The 22,263-nt window shown below is 37.3% G+C and overlaps 1 protein-coding gene across 1 annotated transcript in view; it reads left to right on the top strand.

The window, feature by feature from the left end:
- Positions 1–1,818: 1,818 nt before the first annotated feature.
- LOC310899448 (uncharacterized protein) overlaps positions 1,819–22,263 on the top strand; it is a gene marked incomplete at its 3' end in the record, with an annotated part of 38,997 nt that continues 18,552 nt past the window's right edge. The window contains exons 1-2 of the mRNA XM_083835800.1: positions 1,819–3,289; positions 13,042–13,156. The remainder of the gene's footprint in view (positions 3,290–13,041; positions 13,157–22,263) is intronic.

Genomic DNA, 22,263 nt, shown 5'->3' with positions numbered 1-22,263 from the left:
CACGTGAAAAAAAAAGATCCCATGTACTGATGTTCAGGTGAAAAAAATCCAGGCTTTTCCCCCAACTGTAAATCATCCAAATGGAAAAGAAAGTACAGGAATATTAATTTATAGGTAAGAACATGGTAGTTTATCTGTTTCATTATTTTATTTAAATAAACGTTCCAATCTACATTATTATGTTATAGTTGTAAGAAATCCTGCCTAAGACAAGTTAGCATCATACAGTGTAACAGACCAATTAAAGCCAGTGCAGGTGTGGGGTGTTGTTACAGATCATGTGACAGAAAAAACATGGAAAAGTATAAACCTAAGAAATAATCACATAGATATGTTTCAGTTGTAAATACAATCATGAAACAAATCTTCCTCTTTTTTTTTTGACATCTGTAGAAAAAGGCTATTTATCTCTCTCCAAATTTTATATCATGTCATGAAGCAATGCCTTCTCCTATTTTCAGACGTAACAGTTATTTGGAACCATTTGTAGATACTGTTCTATATGCCTTCCTGTTAACATGGGTGAATAGACATAATCTGTAATTTTAGGCTCCCTTGCTAATATTTTCATGAAATATTTTTTACTAATGTTTCCCAGTGAAAATTCCCATAAACACACCATTTTCAAAGTTAAGAGCAAAATATTAAACTCAAAAGTCTTCTTAGAATTTAAAGACTGACAGAGGATCTAGAAAACTTTAATTATCATAGAATGGTTTGGTTTGGAAGGGACCTTAAAGATGATCTAATTCCAGCCCCCTGCCATGGGCAGGGAAGTCTCTAACTAGACCAGGTTGCTCAATTGAAACAAATGTGGCAAGAGGTGAAATAGATGCAGAAAGAAAAGGCTGCCAGATGTGACATACGCCTGTGTTTTCTAAATGTTTGGCTCTCACAAATTTCTCTCTCATGTAATTTTCTTCCATTCCATTCAATTCCACCTTCCTTTGTTGAAGAAAGGTTTTCCTTTCCATTGCAGTCCTCGGCATGTTTTTCCACACCACCATACTTGTTTTGCCTCCTCATACACAAGTCTAGTTTATTGATAACTTCTCTCTGCAAAGACTATATACTAAGTAAAATAACAGGGGGTTTTGTTTGTTTGTTTTCATGGAAAAATTCAAAGTATATTCTGAAAATACAGCAATATATCTATATACACACACACACTGAGTAAAGTACTGTAAAATTATGAACTTGCGCAAAGGTGGGAATATAATTTAAAAATACAGCTTCAGATTACATGTTCCATTTTGTTCTGAAAATACAAGTAATTAATTTCCAGGGATACATTCTCATGAAAAATGAGTACAAGCTAAAAAGCAGTAGAATGTATCACATGCACATAATACAAACCCAGTACATAGGAGAAAAAATGACATTTATGAAATTTGTGGTCAGCTGAGCTGCATAATGAATGCACATTTTTTTTTATCTGAAGCTTTTAAACAAAGAAGAATTTCAACTAGTCATTCCAGGGAAAGAGAAAACTGTGCAATCAAGTATCCACTGGGGGATATACAACTCAGTGTAATCCCCTAACAAATAAAAAAGATGTGCAATAACAGGCTATCATTAGTCAGAAAATAAGATCTGTATCAATTGTGGAAAGGAACTAGCGTTCTTATCCTTAGACTGAATTTTTACTTGGAGATGTATATTTTAAAAATATTTGTTAAAAAGGATATGTTGGAAAACCAAAGATGTCTTTTTGTCTTTGTTCTTTCATACTGCACTTAATTTGGTATTTCTGTTACCACTTTGAACTAATTCAAGTGCTGAGTACCTGAAAGAACAAAAAGGCTTGATTACCTTAGCTTCCAGCCTGGTGAAATAAGACACTGAAGGACAGAGGGTCTTCCTGAAACTTATACTAGAATGATACTTTGGCAGCTTTGCAGCAAGCAAAATGCACATTTTTAATCAATTGAGTTACATATCTTAAATATCTTCAGCCTTGGTTGTATGTTAAAAAGTGCTTTACAAAGTACTGTAGAAACATGGGGAAGGTTTCTGTCTCTCCCCTCCCACTTTTTCCTCCACATAAGTTGTATAAAATTGCTCCTGTAGCCTTGCTAAAGTCCTTCAAAAACTTTTTAAAACAAGGTATCTTCCAATGCTTTCTCCAACCACTGAAGTAGGCAATTTGTATAAAATCAGTTTTTTTGGACCTGAAAACAGCATACAGGATAGCAATACAGCATTAAAAACCCCAGAGGGAGCAGGTAGCTACAAAACAGAATGCACATTTCTGAGGAAGATTTATTCCACTGAAACATCGAAATGCCTTCAAATGAAATAAGAACTCTTGGGCTTCATATGAGTATTTTAATTAAGTGGAAATGCCAAAATCAAAGTCTTAAAGTTACAGTTTTGGTCTTGAATTTCCCCAGGTGGTAAATGTGATATGATAACATGCCACAATGGGAGGAAAAAACAGGAGGCATTCAAAGCATTGTTGAGCAGAAATACTCAGGAGTCACATGCATGCATTACTTATCACATAACTTAAGCAGGACTGTTTAATTGAAAAGTACATAGCATGATCTGATCTGCCAAGCATTCCTCAAGGTTTTAGTGATAAAATCCTTTGGAGATATCCTTAATACAACAGGGTGAACAAAAGCATTACTGAATTCCAATTTCTACTATTAACATTTCATTATGTTTACCTATAAAAATTTCAAAGATCCTCTCTTCAGAGAGTGGAAGTGTCTGTCAAAGTGAAAATGAAAAGGTAGACAGTCTGAACTTCTTCTATCACTATTTCTAATGGAACTCTCCTTACTCCACATAGGGCAAAACATTGGAGATGAATAATAGGGATGAATAATCATGTGATCTAATGGCTTGCCTCAGTAGGGGACTGCAGTTAATGATCCAAGAAGTCACTTCAAGTGACTATTTGTACTGGGATGGGATGTTAACTTTCCCTGCAGCAGCCCATACAGTGCTGTGCTCTGCACTTGTAGCTAAAACAGCAGTGGTATCACACCAGTGTTGTGTCTGCTGCTGAGCAGTGCTGGCACAGCATCAGGACTCTCTCTAACCCTCCTAGGGGTTGGCAAAGATGTGAGAAAAGAAACATCACCAGGGCAGCTGACCTAAACCAAACAAAGGGATATTCCATACCATATGATGTCACACTCAGCAATAAAAGGTGGAAGAAGGAAGAAGAGGGGAGGCGTGGGCTCTCGTTGTGAAAACGTCTGTCCTCCTCCCAAACACCGGCTACATGCATTGAGGCCCTGCTTCAAGGATGTGGTCAAGCATTGCTCATTTGTGGGAGGTAGAGAGTAATTTCTTTCCTCTGCACTTCCACATAGCCTTTACTTGTTTTGTTTAGTTTTCCCTTTCCCCCTTTCCCCTTTTTTTCCCCTTTAGTTAAATTGTTTAGTTAAATTGTTTAAATTGTTTAATTAATAATAATCTTTCTTTAATTATTAATTTTTTTCCTTTAATTAAATCATCCTTATCTCAACCCGTGAGTTTTTCTTTCCTTTACTTCTTCCTCTTCTCATCTAAGGAGGGGGAGGGAGAGAGCGGTTGTGGTGTTCAGCTGCCTAGCACGGTAAACCACCACAGTCCTTTTTGGCGCCCAACGTGGGGCTCGAATGGTTGAGATAAGAGTAGAATTGATTAAAACGCTTACAACTAACACACTTACTTGCTAGTCACCATGTTCAGTGTCCTGTTAATATTGGCTTGTTTGATCACGTGTCATGCAATCCGTGTCATGTTCTCCTTTCTCCTCTATATCCAGTCCGAGAATGTGTGCTACAATCTGTTGTGGATTTTTTTTTTTTTAAATTCGCTGTGCTGCCAAGCACTGGCCTTGAGTTTAATCTGACATTCAGGCTCTGCACTGTTATCATTTGGGTCTCATGGAAACTATCTTTTAGAGAATGTTCAGAATTACACTGCCTTCTTTTCCTCATCTGGAAGTCAGTTTATGAATAATATCAGGAATGGTACCTCCTCCTTCTTTCACAGTGGGCTAATTACAACAGTTTCTGAGTATTTTGAATATCCATGCTTAACCCATATATTACTATTTCTAATTCTGAATAAGATTAGTCGATTGTTTAGAAAGCTTACCCAGGAATCTGTCCCAAAACAGTCTTGTGGCAGGTGGCAAGGTGTGTGGGAGGATATCGGCAGGTACCTGTCATGAGTGTCTCCTCCAATAGTTTTGGACTTCACCTCTGAACAAGTGCAAAATCCTAAAAACCTGATAGAATGTTTGAGAGTCATATGCCCTGACCCTGATAATGCTGGAGAACGACAGCTTGCAGCATTGTGCTGGGTCCTGGCTTACTCCTATCAAACACTGTTTAACATCATCCAGCACCTTGAAGAGAGGGAGGAAGTCTCTGAATCTGATGACCAGATAACACATGCTATGACTGACTCAGAGGATCAACCAACTATGGTATCAGTTGCCCCATAGTCAGGTCAAAACGATGGAAACGGAAGTCAGCTTGTTTAGTAAGGGAAGAAGCCTCTCCTAAGAAAGAGGGAGAAGAGGAGAAGGCAGGCACCTCTAAAGCAGAGCCATCACAAAAACAGCAGGAAGAAGAGATGGAAATCATAAACGAATCAGAAACCACTCGATCCCTATCCCTGAGTGAGTTGCGAGAAATACGAAAGGATTATGGTCGACACCCAGGTGAACACATCCTCACCTGGCTGCTTCGACGCTGGGACACTGGGGCCAATAGCCAACAATTAGAAGGCAATGAAGCCAAACAGCTGGGATCCCTCTCTAGAGAAAGAGTCATTGACAAAGTAATTGGGAGAGGGACACAGGTTCTCAGCCTCTGGAGGCGACTCCGGGCAGCTGTGAAAGAAAGGTATCCCCATAAGGAAGATATTGTATATCAAGTAGGCTAGTGGGCCACTATGGATGAAGGTCTCCAACATCTGCGGGAATTAGCTGTGCTGGAGATGATTTATAGTGATTTGGACAATGCCCAGACACCTCAAGATCCCAATGAAGTCCAGTGCACAACATCCATGTGGCATAAATTGGTGTGGAGTGCACCATCATCACATGCCAGTACGCTGGCAGGAATTCAGTGGGATGAGGGGATGGGACCAACACTGTATACTATGTCCTGCCAGCTTCAAAAATATGAAGACAATCTCTCTGCTCCGCTACAGGCCTGAGTCTCAGCTGTGGAGAAACTGTCCGAAAGACTTGACCACCTCGTAGAACGAGCATATCCCTCCTCATCCAGACAGTGATATTTCAGCCACTAAGAATCAGTATTTTCCTGCTTATATGGATATGGGCATGCAAAAAACTGCACTATAGTATGCAGGTTTTGCTGCATACAAGCATCACTGTTTATAGCCAGTGCTTAAAAACAGTTTAGCAACTGGAATTGCAAGTGCATATAAAAATCCAACAAAATTTATCAGCTGCCAGGAAAACTCTTAAGACCAAAATATTAGAAGACATCTGAAAATGGAGATACAGGGTATGGATTTAAGGTATCTTGTTCCTTTATTCAGAATATCATCACTAAACAATTCTACCATTTCTGCAGGATCAAGATGGTAATATAGTCAAAAATGAGTCATGTGAGGCCCACTTACAAGATCAGCAAAGGGCATCCAACAAGATCAGACTAGAGACAACTAGAAGTAGAATTGCTGAACTAATTAAGGTTAAAAATAATGGTTGTTTTTGAAGAATACTAGAAGCATTAAGTTTGAAATAACCATAAAAGAAGTATAGAACTGTTAATTTAATGTTCTGTTTTAGACTGTGATGCATGATAAAAATAAAACCTTTACCTAATAACACTTTTTTTTGCTTTGCAAGTGTTTGCAAAAAAAATAGCCTGTTCTTCAAGTTACAGACTCTATACATTCTTCCTGAATTTGTTTAAAAACAAAGTACACTCACAACAAGTGTAATTGTGATTATTTTTTTTTTTAACTTCAAAAGTAAAACTAATAATAATACAATCTTGGAGAAGCATATTGACTTAGATCTGAATCCCAACTTTTTCATCCAAGTTTAGCTATTGTGCTTGCATCTAGACTTAAAGAATATCCTTAGATTTCAGGGAATGTAATTTTATATCTGCACTACAATAAAGGATACAACTCCAATTTGGCATTTTATCTTTAACAGGGTAAATTCTCCCACAGGTAAAACTTCATAGGTTCCGTCAGCCAGTATACTCGTAAGATTAACCTAAACAGCCAGTTTTACAGAGTGTTCTGACTAAAGAGCTCCCACACAGTCATAAGATCCAGCTGATTAACAGCTTGATCCTAAAAATATTAATGCCATTTGAAGAGTCTGAGGTGGCACAGCTTTAATTCAAGACATTTTGTCCCTACTACACATCTTTTATTCTACTCAGAAATAAACAGTTGACTGATATCAAAGGTTAGTAGAGTAATAATAATATGTAAGGAAAGCATATTAGAATTTGGAAAACATTGATAAAAAAGCATTATACTGGAGCTGCAGACAGTGGTTAAAGTTAATAGCATATTAACTCTGAAATTAAGAAAAAATGATGTTCAGAAACATCCTGGCCATACTGTTAAAATCTTCAGCTCAAGATTTCCAATACCATATTAAAGCCACATGTTCTTCACAAAGAAGATGGTGACCTTCTCTAACTACTGAACTAAACTGACTCCCTAGCAATATGATTGGACCTCTTCCAAATACATTCATCTTCCTAAATACTCATATAATAGTAAAAATTAAGGAAGTCATCAAATTGGGAAGTCTTTGCCTTTCATGAGTTTTGATGTTCAGAATCCTTCCCCCACACCCATGCACTTTATGAATAAGCTTTCAATGTGAAAAACTGTTTATTTCTCTACTATTTCTGTAATAAAACATCTAATATGGGTTCATTATTTTTAAGTTTGTGATCTTAACCCAAATCAATATGGTTATATTTTTATTTCACCTACCACGTTTGCCAGGGGAGAAACTACCAAGTTTCATATTTTACTTTATCCTTGTGGAAGTGAGATCAAAAATGGTTCACAAAAAGTTTTAGAAGTTCCTTAGCTCTAGTGACTCCAGTCGCATGTAGAACTCTGCTTGCTTTTCAGACCTAAATTGATTTAAATGCTGCTGAGAAGTTCCTGTTTGCATGGTGGTTACTTTACCACCTTTCTAAGGTCATGTTTTCATCACTGGCTGCCTTAACCTCATTAGCTACACTGCTTGGAAATCACATCAGGTCATACTTTATTTAGAACAGGTGAGTTCTACTGCACAGGGCTGATAAATCAAAGTGAGCACAGATTTGTTTAGAACAGATTTTATTTTGGATTCTCATCAACAGTTTTCTCAAGGACTGTTATGTCACATACATACATCACCCACCAGACAAGCATGTTATTTGTAAGGAAGTTATAATCAGTCGTAGGGTTGTATTTTTCTGAATGATTCCAGTTGTTCTACAAGTTCTCTATTACCTGATCTTTATTTCTCATGACAATTAAAATAAATCAAACCTCTAAAAAATGAGGAATAAAAACATATCTAAATAAGGACTGAGAAATTCTAACACTGAAATACCAGGGCACCATTCAGGTGTTGCCTAACACTAAGCCCATATGCTCAGGATTCTGCTGTTGATGTCTGCCTATGCTTTCAGTGGTTGTAGATTGTAACTAGTCTTTATACCACCAAACGACTGGCCCTTACAGCAAGAATTTTAAACAGATCAGACAATTCATCAGCTGAATACCTTTTATAATGACTCAGTGTCATTAGTCACGGTGTCAGTAAGATGAAATATACCTCTTCCTTCTGCTGGGAGGGGGGGGCAGAACGGGCACGACACAAAACACACACACCACAACAACTGGAGTTCCACAAAACAAAGCACTGGTAAAGACAAACTTACATTTGTCAACAGGCAGTACCCCCCATTTCTATAGCAGGTTTACTTTTGTGTGGGCTTTTGATGAACCAGTGAACTAAGCAACATTGTGGGAGAGAAACTGTGGAGGGTTAAGTGAATAATTCAGGAAGTGGAGAGGCTTAATTACACTGTCAGACCATCAAAGTTTCCAAGTTTCCTCAAACAATAGAGATATTTGATAGCCCCTTTCCTACCTCCAAACTCATCTCAGTCCCTGAAAGCATGGGCAACTTCAAAATCATCTCTGCTTTCTCCGCACAAACACCCCTCCCCCTTTTGAGGTGGGGAGGTAGGGGAACACTGAATTTCAGATTTGGCTTACATTATGTAAAAGCCTCGAACAAACTTTCAGGAAGGTAAAGTCTTAAATTTCATTGTTCTCTAGTGCCCAGACATATTAAACTGGGTTGTAGAGCAATGCCCCTCTTAACTGGGGACACTAAGTCATCTTCTGGATTTAAGTGTCTAAATTCTTTCTTTCAAAAAGTTTTCATTTTAAAAAATCTCTCAGAAGACAAAGATGTGTTAGTAGTCTTTCAGCTAACAAATAGAACAATAGTTGAACCTAAAGTACTAATTAATTCCTGCCTGACAGCATTCCAGCTTTTTTGACAGTTTCCCTGATTGTCATGCTTTCATTTCACATCATAAAGACAGACCAAAAGAGACCAAGACCTGGTACATTAAACTTTCAACTTCAGTAATTGATCCTATTTTTAAATAATACTCGAAAACTGCTGTTTTATTTTATTGCTGTTGGTTTTTGTTTCTGAGTTCTAACTAGAACATTGCAATTCTGGACAAAAGTAAAACCATGACTGATTTGTAACTTAAGTATCTTTGATGAATCAATTCCTCAGCATAATGAGCAGCAGAATCAAAGTTGGTATCTTGGCTTTTTACCAATAAACACTAAGCAAAGACAATGTAAGCATTCACTTATTTCTTAAACTAAAATTTTTCATTATCATGACGACATAGTATTTTTATTTTATGTTGATGTCTTCTGGTCTTTGGAAGGTAAAAACACTGAGAAAACTATATTTTATTTTTCACTGGCCTAACATGACAGGAGAATAGGAACCATGATAATATCTCTCAGCACAACTGACATATAAAGAGAACAGAACAGTTTTGCTTTACTGATAGCCTAAAAAGAACTGTGACTCTCCATTTAGACTGCCAAATTTTTCCTTTTTATCAGGAACTACATCCAAGTGTCTCCCTTGATGCACTAAGGGCATTCTACTTCATGAATGGAATAAAGGTCAAGTTCTTCTGCACTGACATTCACAGGAGTGCACAGGGCATAAAAATATTTTCGTTCACTGCTGATTCTCAGAGAAGCCTGCCTTCTGAGCTTCCAGAGCTCTCTACTTCATCATCTAAAGGAAACCATACAGCATAGATCATCACTACTGGGACAGCTGAGCAACAAGCTATGGCCTCCTAACAGAAGAGAAGAGTTCTAATGTACCCCTTATGGGCATATTGTTCATTTTGTTTGATGAAATAGTCACTATCCCGCTGACAAATCTGAATAAGCTCTCCGGTGTAACTACCATTTATACAATCAGTGTGAACTTCTTGGGCATTTTCACTCTACTTTTCAAAGATACAAAGTATATTCCCACTTTTAAAGATATCTACTACTCTAGCCATTATATAAGCATAATCAATATTTTCAACTGCTGCCTAATACTGAAAGAAACCCCTTTTGCACTTGAGTTACCACTGAGGTACAGCTCCTTTTCTGACCACGCATATGATGAAAAGAGAAATCATGGATCAGTATCATCAAAAAGCATTCCCTTATCAGTTTATCTAGGCATGATTCTAAGAACATTCTTCAACTACATGCAACCCCCAAAGGCAGCAGCACCAGGAATGGCTTCTTGCTTAAACTAGCCTCATAACTAGAATACTTCTCTAAGGAGTTGAAGATTAGGGTCATCTCTCTTCTTCAGGGAAGCTCCCAGGTATTTCTACACTGCAATCAAGATGCAACAGCAACTCTCTCGTTTGGATCTATGAACCAATTTCAAAAGCACAGAGGCAATTTCTGTTGAAGTGCAACTATGTCAGTACTTATCCCAATACTTTTGCAGTTCAACATGCTGAGCTACATGCTGCTAAAATAGTTGTTTGGCAGTATCCAGGTGGCCAATTTTATCTGTGTGTACAAAACCTCATTTAAATTTTAACTGTATTTACTCTATTTGAAGATGAAAACAAAAAGTGACATTAACTTTTTTTTAAAGGGTTACAGAAAAAAATCTTACAAAATAAACACTTTAGGCTTGACAGTTGCACCAGGAAAGGTAGAATAAACTACCATAATTTGGGGAGGGAAAAAAAAAAAACACACCACAAATCTCCACACCACGTTAAAAGGAACATTGTTACGTATATCAGATAGTCAAATTGACAATTGACTTTTCAACAGTGAAAGAGCACCATTAGGTTTGGAAATTGGCATTTAAAATAGCTAACAAGGTCACAGATAAGGGAGATCCAGCTGACAGTCAGCTACAAGACTTTCAACAAGATTAGTTGCCAAAGCTTCTTAAAGAGACTAAGTAGTCATGGGATAAAAGGAAGGTCCTCACATGAACATAGAATTTGTTAAAAGATTGGATAAGGTGGAGTTTCATAGCAGAGTAAGGCTGTGAAGATTTACACGTGCTGGGTTACACGCTGTTCAACACTACAAGTTACATGGAAAAGGAAATAAACAAGGAAGTGACGGATGATGATATTATGTTGTTCCAAATAGAAGAGCTTAACATTGACTGCAAAGACATGCATAAGACTCTACAAAACCGGATAATAAAATTCACAGATCAAATTGAATATAAGTATCAGGTAAGGAATAAAAAAACCCACAACCCTCTACACATAGCAGTGGGCTTACCACTACTAAAAAAAGTAAGTTAGAGCTACAATAGTAGTTCTGGAAAAAAAAATATTTAAGCATTAGAATAGACAAAATAAACCTAACAAGTATGATGAAAGGTGCTGAGCCTTGACAGAGCCCACAATGAAGCTATTTGAATCTCAAAAATCAAGCAGATCTAAAAAAGGCTCAGAAGTTGCTGTATAAGAGCTCAAAAATCCACAGCTGAAGGGCACATTCTGAATGTGTTTTCAGAACACATTAGAAAGACAGCTACAATAAAAGATCTTTCCCCAGTAACTGTAGCATTAACATCACCACCTAAAAATATGGACTGGTGAACAGTCTTTCAAACATGGTGCAACAGTTTGCTCTGATCACATAGAAACCTGAACATATACCCTGGGCAGTGCTTACATAGTAGCCGGTAGCAAGATTCATATGAACAGCAATATATTCCTTTACAGGATTTTAGATAATCCACTTTGTGTTCTATTTGGTGCCAGGTTGCCGTTATGATTGCTCCTAAAACATGCTTAAGACAAAAATTTTCTCCTAAATCACACTTTCTAGACTATCTCCCTCTAAGGTATGGAAGAGTTTGTTGCTGGTACTCACTTTCTCACATTTATAAATAAAAGCTTCTTGAGAGTAATTGTAGTATAATTTAAAATACATCATATCGGGCTTATCTTGTAAATTTATTCAAAACTAGTATGAATTTACTTCTATAGTATTAAGTTTTCTTGCCACTTCCTCTAGTCGTGAAGTAATATTTACTGTTTACCCAGCACGTTATTGCCCACCTGCTCCTTGTACTCTCAAGAATAATCAAACCTAAAGAAAGAGTATTTTGCTTGATCTCCGAAATAACTCTTTACATTCCAAAAAAATACAACCCCCTGAATATTTCAATTGAAACACTTCATTTTAGGTCTACATTTTAAAGTGTTGGACTTAAAGTACTGTTGAATAAAAGAAAGAATCCTCATTAGTGACCACATTGCGTCCATCATAGCAAGATGTATTACACTGAAAATTGGTTGGACTATTTTGTTCTCAGACTGATAAAACATGAAAGTATGTTCTTATTTCAATTTGCAGTCATGCAGCATAGCAAAGAATGCACAGAGAAGCAAAACCACTTGATTGCAACAGACAATTCAGATTCCTCACCCCCCAACACACCCTGTCCTTCCCCCTCCTCCCATTGCACCCCTGAGGGTGGGGAAGAGAAGGAGGGGTGGAAAAAAAAGGGGGGGGAACTTATGCTTTCACATGTGTTTACAGAAATAAAGAACACCTTCAAGTTCTTTATATTACCAAGTAGTCTGAATATCTGAACAAAACACTTTTGCTTTCCAACAGGCATACACTACAATTCTATTTTCTCTTCTTCTAATGTAACAATATCCAGCATACACTCACTAAATAAAATAGTGAGTAAAATAAACCAAATAAACAGTGCCAGCATACAAACCCCGGTCAGAGTGCAAATAGTCAACACAAATTGCAGTATTTCCAAACTACTGATAACTCTGAAAGCTTGCAAAACAAATATGTAAGAAGAGTTAGGTATTTTTCTGAACATCCAAGGAAGTAAACAGAAAAGGCAAGACTTAACAGATTAAGGTATTATGCAGCCTGTTAACTCTAAGACATTTCCATCTGCTATTCTAGGTGCAGTAACCTCTGCAACCATGAGAGGAGGATTTGGCTTACCTGTAAGAGTCTTTAAATCTATAAAGTGCACAAACCTACGAAAGCATTACATCAATCACATTTTACAACTAATATAAGTGCTTTTCCAAGGCTTATATTATGACATCCAATGGGGAGAATTCTTTTCTATAGCCACTTCTTGAAAGTTATCTTCTTGTTCATGCCAGTTATTAAAGAGACAGTTTTCCAAAAAGGATCCAGTAGTTTCAAAGACTGACATTTTTTTCAAGTTGTATTTTCTTTGCATTAAGAAATAATACATTTTCAAGCGAATTGTATTTGGCTTTTGTGGTGGTCTGGAAAATATTTGAAGACTCTACCTTAGTGCAGAAAAAGCCTTTTTAAAAATATATTTTTATTTCATGAACTTGTTCTGATGCTGCTTTGAAAAGAGCTAAGGGCACTGAAGCCTGGTTTTGAGGTTGTACTGGAAAAGATCCTAAATGAAATCACATGCTGCAATATTCCAGGTAATGACTTATTTTTCTCTTTTCATCTTTGCTCTTACAGATGTGTTATTTTTCACCTTTTCACCTCCTTGCACTCAGTCTGCAAAAAGAACCCATCTCAAGGCAGAGAGAGGCCCTGCTGCTGTCCTGCCTCACACCAGCAAAACTATCAACAGGTAGGAATGGCATGAGGCGTGGTGACTGAAACCAGTGAAAGAAGTCACCAACAAGGTCAACTTGCACAAAGCTGGAATCTAATGATAGAGACAGATCGGGGACCAAAGGACAGACTGATTATAAGACAATAAAAAACAACAGCTGAGGCACATCATCCCTAGCTCATTTGCAGACTATAAGCTGAGATGGACTTAGCACTTAAACTGAGTGAGAAATCAGAAAAAAAGAAATAGCATTACTTCTCCCTTTTAGTGGAAAGCTCCTGGAGCAAGTCCTGGGAAGTCTTACTTTCAGCTGGTCTATTGGTCTTGCTGTCACTGCCATCATTGACAGTAACTTATGTTGTCATGCATCACCATGGAGATCCCACAAAAACAATTAGTAGCTTTTGTTCAGTCATATGCTGTCACCAGAAAAGGATATAGCCTATGTACAAGAACTATTCTGGGGCCCACATGAAGCATTTTATTAACTCATTCCTAGCCAAAATTCAAAACTGTAAAAAGGATTATCATCTTTCCTTGCAGGTAATTCTGTGTTTCTGCTAGTAATGTGCACTTGTTGCCAAATGGAAGACCTGAGTATAAATGCCCTACTTGGTATTCATTCCTTGGTCAAACAGCAGTTGGGTGATGCATACATTAGTACATAAACTGCAGGGATGTTTGCTGGAAGATTTAGACATAGTGGTGATGAAACCAAGAAGAAAATATTTTTTTTCCTCCAAAACTCAAAGCTTTTCTTCAGAGCAATGTCTCAGACCCAGGAAAAGTAAAATAAAATTAACAAAAATAAAAAGCTTCATAGCATAAAGTTATTGTGGTAATACATGCAAAGGAGAATTTAAATTTTAGCATTGATAAACTGACAGTAAACAAGAGATTTTCCTATAAGAATGAGACTTCACAATATTTCCCATAATAATTAAAACAACTAACAAGTACCAGATACTTTTAGTCGATTCTCTGCTGTCAAGGAATGCTTCAGAGTTTTATAAATATCTGCTCAGCAAGCTCATTAGACTGGTGAAGTAAAACCTGGGGAATACTACTAATTAATAAAAGACAGTCCATGCAGAAGTGTCACAGGGTGAGTCGTCTGCAACACTGCAAAGGAAGGACTGCTTCATGCTGTAGTGCAACTGCATGGGCATCTGTGTCGATATTCAGTGGAATGGCACAGCTACTCTAATAGAATCAACAAATCACATCAAGGCTGTCACTCCTAACTGGGACAACAAAGTGATGCATATCTTCTTTAAAAAGATTATTTTATGGAAAGAAATCTACTGTAAAACTCCAAAGCTATCAGTGAAATGGCTGGTGATCTTCAGTTTCCAACTGCAAATATTTTTAGCAATCTATATCTGTCATAACTGGTGAGATTTTCTGCTACCATTCTTAAAAGCTTTGTAAAGCTTCCATTATTCCTGAGCAATTGGCAGTGACATGTTGTTGTTCTAATGAGTGCTGATGCATGAGTGTAATATTAAAAATATACTCTGATTTTAAGCACTGTTTTTAACAGGAAGTATACTGAATTTTCAAAATGTTTATAGCTGATACAGTTTTAAAACATTTCAGAGCTTCAAATCATTTCTTCCTCCTATTGCAGAATTTTTTTCTAAACACTACAAAGGAATTTTGGAATTTTATCTACTTTTGTAGCTAAAAGAAAAATCATGACCTTAGCTGTTGTACATGTCATTATAGCATCATGGCCAGAAGTTTAATAGCTTTGCTTTAACAGCTCATAAAAGTTGAGAACAATCTTTTTTTTTTTTTTTTAATAAAGTACACTGTTGTAACCTAAGGAAAGCCTACAACTTACATTTGATGAGGTATACATTGCTTACTAAGGTTACAGTTGATTCAATTTTCAATCAAAGCAGTTTGTCAGGGACATTTCAGTAATGTTTAAGACTAATTTACACGAAGTTTTTTTTTTTTGTGACTCGGGAAAAAGCAAGACAAACATTCTTTGGAAAACTGTCTAACTGTGGATATCAAACACCAGGTCATGCATGTATTCCCCTGTTCACTTTAATACTCCTCGGGGCAAAGCCTCGCAAGAAAAAGCGGTTAAAGTCTCATACAACTCAGGATAAATTATTTATGAATATTGTAGATTTAGGACAGACATTGTAAAGCCACAGAAGATTCTGAAGCAGATTTCTAGAGCTATCTAAACAGAGATTGTTTTATGATTGATATATCACTTCCTGCAGCAACGACACAGCCCCAATGTCTTTCATACTGATAGACTTCCAGACGGTCATGCCATGGAAAACAGCTGTTAAACTTTTCTGTTTACCCTAAGCACAAGAAACTCAGTGCTATGCATAAGATTTCTTAATCAAATCCTTAACCCACCTCTTGAGATAAATACCTCTAGAAATGTATACAGCAATGACTGTCACCAGCATTCTGGAGAACAGCAACTACTGATTGTAAGCCCTAAAATAGAGTACAGTGATAAAGTCAAGCAGTCGTCTTTGTGGAGCAGGTTAGATTGTCCACAGGAAAATAAAAATGGAGTTAGATATAAGGACAGGAAAAGAACTGCTCAAGGCTGGTCTGACATCAGCTAGTGAAAAGCCTTCAAAGCATTAGACTGATATTTTCCTTCCCGGGGTTCTTATGTTCCTTCAGGTGTTGAAGGATTTTTTGGTAGCAAACAGTACATGGGAGGTTTTCCTAATTCTGTCGGAGAACTCAGAAACACACAAAATGTGCAAAAAGATGCACAAAGTGTGGAATCGTAATCACAGTATGAAGAAAAGATATTGAACACAATACTCACAACATAGAAGTAGTAAATTCAGGAGCATGATATCACTGTAGTTTCCCAGTGGATGGGAGAGAATTGATTCCAGGTGTTGCAATTAGTTCATTGAGAAAGAAATAACCAGATAACAGTAGAGAATATCAAATTCCAGGGTTGATTTATTCACAATTATTTGTATGCCTGAGCAGGTGTCTTGACAGCAACAGCAGCAGCAGTTTTACAACTCACAGGTGTAACACCCCTTTCAGATCTCCAATGAAGGCAGCTGTGTTTGAACAGCTTCAGCCTGCCAGCATACAGCTCTTCATACTCCTGTTTTTCCCAAGACACTGTTCCCAAAACTGCCGCAAGCTTGTTCCATTCTCTTTACAAGTAAACTAGAGGCTCTTTGTGCTTAGGCACAATCATAACCTTATTTAATGTATTCCTGTTTTGCAACTGCAGGTATAGCAGAATCAGCAGTTCCCTGGTAGGCAGGAGTAAGGATACTATTTGCAGTTTGAGTTTTCCTCAGCTAGAAGCCACGCACAACTACCATGAAAAGTTTGGAGTTTACTACAGAACTTACCAATCCATTTTAGATATTCATAAATGCCCATTACCTAGCTGCACAATCAATACGGTATTTACCTTTATGCCATCTCTGTGAAAGGCCATTATCCTGACTTTATAGAGTGCGACACGGGAAATAAGAGTCTTGAATTCACATTGCACAACCGTGACTTGAATATCCATTCCTTATACACAGATAATGCTAGCTGGTTTAAAGCAGGATTAAAAGACACATCAAAGCTCCACAGATTAAAACAAAACTACTTAATAAGTAGTTTCCACAGGTACAAGATGAATTTAAGATTTTCTTTGGTGTGGCTGCTTCATTTTGGCATGTAGGAGTGCATAATATTAAACCTTAGTATGGAAACCTATCCTACTAAAGTCCTGTAGAAGTGAATAGACATTCAAATGGCTTACCTGTGCTCTGTAAATTCTCAAAACCAGCTATACTCCAATTTGTTATTGTTATTTTCAATGACATGAACATAGCTTAGAAGCTAGATTATGATTTTGAGTATTTCAACAGTGAAAAGGAAATTGAGAAGAGAAAAAGACTCTTCATTATACCTCTACTTAAGTTAACACTGGAAGCTGTGAGAAACACTGGTACTCAAGAAAACTGAGAATCTATTAAAATTCACCATGACTGATTCACTGGTGAGCATCAGCGCATTATTTCTAATCTCACTCAGATATAGAGATGCCACAAATTTATTGTTCCACCCTTTTTTTTTTTTAATTCATCCTTGCAAGGCCTACGTTTAATGGCTAGGTCTTTTTTGCTGTTGCATATGTGGTCTAGCTATCCTGAGGAGTGGAGACACAAGGCTAGCAGAGAACAAAAGCGACTACTTGCTTTTAAGAACAGCATTTTAGTTCTAATGGATCTCCTCCCAGCACCTGAGCACGTCAGAAGTGTGGCTTCCTCTCATCATTGTGATCTCGGTTCCCTGCTCCTCAGTCAGCAGGGACAGAGATTGACAGCTTGCTTAACTTCACAAGGAGAGAGACTAACTCTTGCCTCATGCGACTTAAAAGCGAGCCTTCTGGCAGGATAAGAGAGACAGGCTGCAATGGAAGACCCATCTGTTCTTACTCAACTAAAAGGAAGTTGGCTCTGATGCCAGGATTCAAAGGCAGAATGATGAAAATAGGGCAGCGTGGAGGAGCCTCTTTACACTGAATGATGCCCTAGTGGAGGCCTCTTATGTTAAGCTTCAGATTTTATCCATGTCTAGAACAGCATGCGATATGTTCATTAAAATAATTGTATATCATTATACAATTACATTTTATTATGAAACATGACCAGTAACTGTGATATACTTACAATTACTTCAGAAATAGAATACCTACGTAGGCCTTTATAAAGTTGCAACACCCCCACCCCACAAAAAAGTCACCTTAATGGCGTTTGTATGAACCAGATATTAAAAACATGTTTATATAAAGAAAGATTATTTAGATCCTCCAGTGGCTGAAGGGAAAAAGTTAAATATGTATTAGCAACTTATATATCAATTTGTCATATAAAATGGGAGAGTCAGAAGGAAAAAGCTACAGTTCCATAGAAACAAGTTGTTAGAAATTACTCTCTGATGTTTGTTATTGCTAAGTTCACAAGCAGTCCAAGGATGGTATTTTTATGACTACTCCTGAAACGTTAATATTTTGTGGCCTTCTTTCAGACAAAGCACACGCTACTTTAATACTAAACTGTGACATAGCTCAGTTAAAGTCCTAGGAGAAAAACACCTGTTAATGTTTTAAAGCTTGAATAAATGGATTAGATTGAAAGGCCAAATGTTTCAAACGCTTTTATAACCCTCAGCAAATTTCTAAGTCTGTGTGCTGCTGTTCGACTCTAAGAAAAACAGTCTTGAATAACTCCCCCCACCTCCTGGGGGTGAGGGTGCATTTAGGCTTGGATTGTTTCACACAGTAATCTCTGCTCATCCATTGACCTAATGAACTTTATTCCATGACTTTAGCTAGAAACGCTACAAAAGATTTTGGCTATTCAGAAACTTGTTCTCTGACATGTTACAATTAGAGTGAAAGCGTAGAACCTCATTAAGTTCTTCACTCTGATCAGGCAAAACAAGTGTCAAAAGCCAAGCCGAGCAGAATTTGACCCACTAACAACAACCACCACCAAATAAATATTTACTAACAGCTGAAAGTTGGAAAGAAGAAATTTCTTGAAATTCAACTGTTCTTGAATCATGTTAGACTGTAAAAGAGTGACTAGTTAACCTGGAGCCAGGGATAAAAACAAAGAAACAACAACAAAAACAATAAGATGAGAAATCTCCATTAGCTTGTCTGAGGGTTTGAAAGAAATTTGCATGAAATTTTTGATTTGTTCTAAACCACATCATGACATTTCTATAACAAAATTTAAACTCTTCAGATATGACACTGGTGTTTGTGCTTTGTGTAAGTGGGCAACTAGAGCTACATTACTACTGGAACTTGTGTTTCACTGCAGTAGAACTCACGCCCTCTGGAGCTGTCAATTTCATAATCTTGAAAACAATGAAGACAATAAATATGTTCACGGTAGGGGATTAGCTGGTCTGCTAACCTGTCCTTTGGGACTCAGCTAATAGCATTCTGTTTGTCAGGGCTGTCAGAAACAATGTGAGGTATTTTGAAGGTTTTGAGATACCTATCACTCACAGCCCTCCAGGGCTGCCTAGAGAACAGGAACACAGTTTCATGAGAAAATATCAAAGTTTTCATCCTGCATTAGAACAAAAATGATATCCTTGACAACCTCAGGAAAAAGCGCAAGAAAAAAAATATTTATATTTATAGCCCAGTTTGCCATCCACACTATGGGTTTGAGCACCCATCTGGAGCATTGAGGGCTCAGGAGCATGTGCATGCTAAAAAAAGTCCGACAGAACTGCAATTTGGACCTATTTCTTGTTGCCCAGGTAAATGACTGACTTCTGCATGTCCCACCCCATCACACATTCAGCCTTCCCCAAACAACAGTTTTATAAAACATTAAACATCCCAACAAAACAGATGGTTTTCCTGATTTAGTATTTTTCTGAGAGGAAAAGACTTTCAGTACAACTCAGTGATTAGCAAGCACAATTTTGGCCCACTCTATTTTGCTGATGATAGCTAGCTGAGTGCTTCTGTGGTTGTCCCTCAGTTTTAAATTTGAAAAGCTACATGCTGGCTCTTACTGTACACGACATTTGATAACTGCTGCCTATGAAACAGCAGCCATCCAGTTGGTAGTAGCTTCTGCTGTGAATCAGCATTAAACAGACCACAGAGCATAACTGTAAGCCACTCTGATGTTCAACATGTTCTTTGTGTGCATTTAAAGAACAATTAAAGAACTCAAGATAGCTTTCAAGTGTCTGTCTTAAGTGGAGTGCATTTTAGCGTATAAGTTCACTTTTTTTTCCATTAAAAATGCAAAAAAATACACATTAACCTTTCAATCTTGCCATCTACTCCCCATTACATTTTCTTCCTACCCTCCAATTGAAATATCACTTTGAAATGAAGCAATATCAGAATATTTATGATTTTTTCATACTGAAACTTTCAAAGCATTCAGTAATGTTTGAACATAAATGTGTTTTTAAATGGTTCTGTTAAATATGCAGTTGAGGCATAATATCAGCTGTATCTACCAGCTTAAATCATTGCAAGCCCCTTCAGTATTGTCTGTCATAAAAAGAAACATTTAGAGATCAGATCTCCCAAAGTTAAGTATTTACATTTGAGCCAGGTTTCTAAACTATCATCACAGTCAGTAGAGATACAGCCATGAAAACTAATGGATAAAGGTATTCAATTGACTAGCGACCTCCATGGAGAATGGCTCAGCTCATTCCAGATCCCACTGGCTAGATCACAACAATGCTTATTTGGCATTAAAGGGTAAAAGAACCCCCTAGAAATCAGACTAGAAATCAGAATCTGACCATTCATTTGTCATTTATTTTCCTTTTAGCCAGTGAATGCCTTTAACATTTTACTTTTCATTTTTAATCCACAAAATGGTTTCCATGTAAAGCTTTGTATTAAAAAAAAAAAAACAAACTAGGCACAGAAACATAAACAGTTTCCCCACTTTTTTCTAAAACTATTCAAAGTTTCTTTTAGGTTATGTATTTTTAAATGAATGCAATCTTATTCAGATCTCATTGATAAGACACACTGTACTTTAAAAGTATTTTGGTTAGGCTAATACAACATGAGGTTCTTATGAACATTATCATCACTTGTGCAAACTTTTTAAATGAAGAGATACTGGTCTAAACTGCATGCTTTATGTAATATTATAATTCGAGGCTCTCATGGAGAAGTGGGAGCTGGAGTGCTTTTCTGCAAGAATATATTCTTGGTACATAGCAGCCCTGCAATTCACTTTCATATGTGATTTCCCCCCCATGTCATTTGAATAGTAGCTTTATGACTATTTTTGGCCTCCTGCTGTTAAGGGCCACAACGTTAATGGGAATTCTAAAGAATGCTCATTATGTACCAGAGAGTGCTGCAAGAGTCTTTTGGAATTATGCATCTCATCTGTGAAATTGAAATATGTTCTTTAGAAACAAGAAACATTACAGCCTCCTCTCGCAAAAGGAAGAATATCAATATTCTGTAAGGAGATCACTCTTAGTACAAAATCCTCAGTGTTTTCAATAGGTCACACTGAAACACGGCCTATTCAGAGACTTTCAAAGCAAGAAGCACAATGAAAAGAACTCAGTTCTCTTTCTTTCCTTGACCACGGGCATGGCTACAGGCAGAAGATTCTGAAATGAAGGGGGGAGAGTGGGGGGAAGGGAATTAAAGGAGGGAACAGGCACTTGGTCCAGATTTTCTGTAATCCTGACTCTAGTTCTCATATTTCCATCTCTCCTCATTCTCATTTTATCTTTGTGAAGAATTGTGTGCTTTTTTTCTCTGTTTTGTTCCCCCCCCCCCCCTTAACAGAATATGTGCATAGGCATCTTGTTTATTCTTCATACTATAAATCCTTAATCCACGTAATTACAGCTACTGTCAGGACACAGTTTAGTTTATTAAGGACCAGTCCACATCACCAAGAACTCCTCACATCTGCAAGCAGAGCTCTACAGTTCCCTGAAACAGATCACCTCAATAGTCACACGTGCTACTTCAGACAACTGTTTTATGAACAGCCATATTGCATTTGGAGATTCCGCTCTCATTTTAGTTCTCTCTGTAAATTACCTATAGCTTTAGTAGATCCTGCAGCAGGTACCATCTTAGCTAATGTATTTTTGCTTATCCAAGGCGTTTAGTAAGTATCCCAGCAGATGTACCCACAAAGGAGATGTCTCCGATAGAAGTTTTAAGAGACTTGTTCTGTACTCTACTCTTAGAGTTTCTTCTTTCTGGGGCTTAGCAGATAACATGTTAGACGCAGGTGCATCATTGTTAACTGGTATTTGAAATACTCCCGATCACATGGAGCTTTAATTAGACTACCCTATACCAAATGTTCTCAGATTTTTTTCTTAGCAGAATTAATATTTTAATAGAAAACATCTCAGAGATAAATTCAGCCAAGCAATATAATCCATCACTAAATTAATGAATGTATAGATGGCAAAAGAAAACCTTTTCAATGCATTTGGTTTCTCAGATGGCCATTACAAGCCAAATGGTTATATGTCCTTTATAACAAAGCACTCATATGACTCCCTTCCTACAGCCTCTACACAGAAATAACATCCAGCAGCTCCAAAGTGTCTTTTTT

Source organism: Anser anser (genome assembly GCF_964211835.1).
Source record: "Anser anser genome assembly, chromosome: 4".
Taxonomy (NCBI): Eukaryota; Metazoa; Chordata; class Aves; order Anseriformes; family Anatidae; genus Anser; species Anser anser.
The sequence above is the reverse complement of the archived record's forward strand: the minus strand, read 5'-3'. Positions and strand labels throughout refer to the sequence as shown.